The 2,803-nt window shown below is 44.9% G+C and overlaps 1 pseudogene; it reads right to left on the bottom strand.

The window, feature by feature from the left end:
• Window positions 1–209: 209 nt before the first annotated feature.
• Window positions 210–2,302, bottom strand: LOC143436485 (nucleolar RNA helicase 2 pseudogene; annotated as a pseudogene).
• Window positions 2,303–2,803: the final 501 nt, after the last annotated feature.

Below are 2,803 nucleotides of genomic sequence, written 5' to 3' on the forward strand. Positions count from 1 at the left end.
AGGTTCCCAGCTACCTTATACGTGATATAACCCATTTATTCTAGTCTGTGTCTGCCACATGGATGGTTATCTCTCCTGAGATTCATGTTTCTGTCTTCCTCAGGGTTCAAGGCCAATCTGCAGGTCTTCACTGTTTCCCGGAGTCCTATCTCTCTCTGCCTCATGTCCCACCTTCTATTTGCTGCCTTGCTTAACTGGCCATCAGCTTTTCACTGACAAGTGAAGCTTGTACACAGTACCAAAGATTCTCTTTGTATATTCCCCGCCATAGTCCAGTCATGCCACTTCTCCTGTATTTCTGTGAGTGCTTCAGTGCGGACACCAAAACAAACTCCCAGGTTTCCTCTGAGGAAGAGCATCCCCTTCACTTTGGCTCGAAGCTCTCGTCCCGCTGCTCTTCAAGCTCCTTCCAAGCATATCTAATATTGGGCATCTTGATAGAGGACGGGATGATCATGCTCACAACGCATGCCTGTGGATTGATCAGGGAATGCTCGACAGATGCAGCCCCTGAGATGTGGGCCAGAGCAGCGGCCAGGGTCTCTACAGCTCCTTTCTCCTCAATCAGCTTCTCAGCTGACACTGCTTGAAATGGCCAATGCGAGTGGGAGTCACAGACTCCAAAAGCCTGATGGCATCTTTGCTGGAGGCTTGTATTATTTCTGTTGCAGAAGGAGCACCTATCCACTTAAATTTAATTCCTGCTTTCCTCTCCACTTGCACCAACTGGTACTCTGCTTTGTGCTGATAAAAACAGATGTAACCCCCTGTCCCTCCAGCTCTGCCTGTTCTCCCTGAACGATGAATGTGACGCCACATCCTTTGGTGGACAGCTCTAAACAACCAAGTCAACTTCAGGAATGTCTAACCCACGGGCCGCAACACTGGTTGCCACCAAAACTCCCCAATTTCCATTTTGGAAATCTTTCAGGCTGATTTCCCTTTGCTTTTGTGGACTGTCACCATGTAAGGACTGGGCAGCCTTCTGTATGCATGTGTTTTGCGACAGTTTCTGGGCATCTTTCTTGGTTTCACAGATGATCCTGTGCCCTTGATGACCACTGTACACTCAGATCACAACCCCAATCACTGCTGCCCTCTGTCAGTGACAACTAATCTCCAGGTGCTCCACAGTTGAGGCTGCTTTCTGAGTCTTTTTACCAATCAGGTCCACCTGTTTGTATATAGATTTCATGTCTTCTTAGCAATATTAAATACCCAGTGAGGAAAAGTTGCAGAAGAAAGCAATGTTTCAGAGTTGTCTTCAGAAACTAACTTGTATGCCGCATATAAAATTTCTTCCACTTGATCAGCAAAACCCACATCCACTATCTGGTAGACTTCATCCAGAACAATGTGTGTGTTTGGTGAATTCTAGCTTGCCATTCTGCAAGTGGTCTTTAATATGACCTGGGATCCCAACCAGGATATCAGTCCCACTCTGCATTCATTCAATTTGACCACCATAGGGAGTTCCACCATAAAAACAAGCTACTGATAGCTTTTTGGTGATGTCAATGAAGTCTTTGCTCGCTTGATTTTCAAATTCTCTTGTAGGTGCAGGAATTAGTACCTGAGGTGCTTGGCATCTTTCTCTCTTGTAGCCCACCTTGAAGTTTCTCAGTCAAAGGGATAGCAAAGGAGAACATCTTCCTGGTTCCTGTCTGCGCCTGGGCAATTAAGTCTTTCCCACTGTATACATGGTGGAATGTCTTGGCTTGTATAGGAAACAGAAAGTTCATCCCACAAGCTCTGAGAAGCTTGACAGTCTTTCCTGATATGGGAAAATTAGAGAATGTACCTTCTTTCTACTCCATGGGTATTTCCTTTTCTCTCTCCCTATTACTTTCTTCACCAGGAGTTTCCCTGGGTTTGAAGTTTGGTTTGAAATGGGAGAGTTGATTCTTCATCCTGGGACTTTTCTCTCCCATGTCTCCATTTGCTTCCTTCCCTTTCTTTGTCTTCTTGGGCTTAGGAAGGTCTCCTCCTTTTTCAGAAGGTTCCTTGGTTTTTATCTCTTTGGTTTTAACAGTGGCTTCCTTTTTCTCAAGGGGCTCCCTTTTCCTCTTGGGCGTTTTGCTTTTAGAAGTATTGTCTTGAGGCTCCTGCTTTTGCTTCTTAGCCTTCTTGGATGTAGGGGATCCACATCATCTTCAGAAGGCTGTTCCTTTTAACTGCCTTTGCTTTGGAGTAAGCAGCCTCTTCCATTCTCCTTCCTAGTTTTCTTTTCACTTGGCTTCAGAAGCATCTCCATGTTCTCCTCAGCCCCATCTGATCCCAGCTTGGATGCACTCCAGAGTTTTCAGTCATTATTCCACAGTAACTGCTCAGGCCTACTTCTTTTCTCAGCTGTGTGTAAAGGAGAGAGAGTGACAGCACAGCTTGTCATTCAAGCTGAGTAGTATTCCATTGTTTAAATGATCCACATTTTCTTTATCCATTCTTCCATTGTGGGACATCTGGGTTGTTTGCAGTTTCTGTATATAACAAATAAGGCTGCTATGAACATAGTGGAACACATGTCTCTGTGGCATGGTAAGGCATTTTGAGGTATATCCCCAAAAGTGGTGTAGCTGGGTCTTCCAGTTTTCCAAAGGACCTCCAGATTGATTTCTAGAGTGGCTGTACCAGTTTACAATCCTAGCAATGGAGGAGTATTGCCCTTTCTCCACACATGTGCTGTCACCAGAATTTTTGGGTTTTTTTTCTTTTTTATTGGATATTATATTTATATTTCAAATTTTATCCTCTTACCCCATTCCCCCCACCACCCAGGAACCCCTTATCCCATTCCCCCTCCTCC

The sequence above is a fragment of the Arvicanthis niloticus genome, chromosome 22, assembly GCF_011762505.2.
Source record: "Arvicanthis niloticus isolate mArvNil1 chromosome 22, mArvNil1.pat.X, whole genome shotgun sequence".
NCBI classification, from domain to species: domain Eukaryota; kingdom Metazoa; phylum Chordata; class Mammalia; order Rodentia; family Muridae; genus Arvicanthis; species Arvicanthis niloticus.